Here is a 408-nt window from a genome sequence, read left to right as displayed (position 1 = left end):
TTACTGAGGATGAAAGCTAAGGTGCAAAAAGGAAAGAGCGATCAATTTATAATCCAAGAAGATGGTACATTGTTCAATGGAAAACGTATATGCGTGCCGAACGTAGAGGAGTTGAGAATGGAAATTATGCACGACGCGCACTACGCACTGTATGCTATGTATCCTGGTAGTACCAATATGTATCGGGATTTGAGACCTTATTACTGGTGGCCAACAATGAAGAAAAATGCGGTAGAGTTTGTAGCGAAATGTTTAATTTGTCAGCAGGTAAAAGCAGAACACCAAGCACCAGCTGGTAAACTTCATCCTTTGACTATACCTGAATGGAAGTGGGAAAACATTACTATGGAATTTGTCATTGGGTTACCATGTACGTTCAGAAGACATGATGCTATTTGAGTGATTGTA

This window comes from Sesamum indicum, unplaced genomic scaffold, assembly GCF_000512975.1.
Source record: "Sesamum indicum cultivar Zhongzhi No. 13 unplaced genomic scaffold, S_indicum_v1.0 scaffold00212, whole genome shotgun sequence".
Classification (NCBI taxonomy): domain Eukaryota; kingdom Viridiplantae; phylum Streptophyta; class Magnoliopsida; order Lamiales; family Pedaliaceae; genus Sesamum; species Sesamum indicum.
This window is presented reverse-complemented; position numbering follows the sequence as displayed.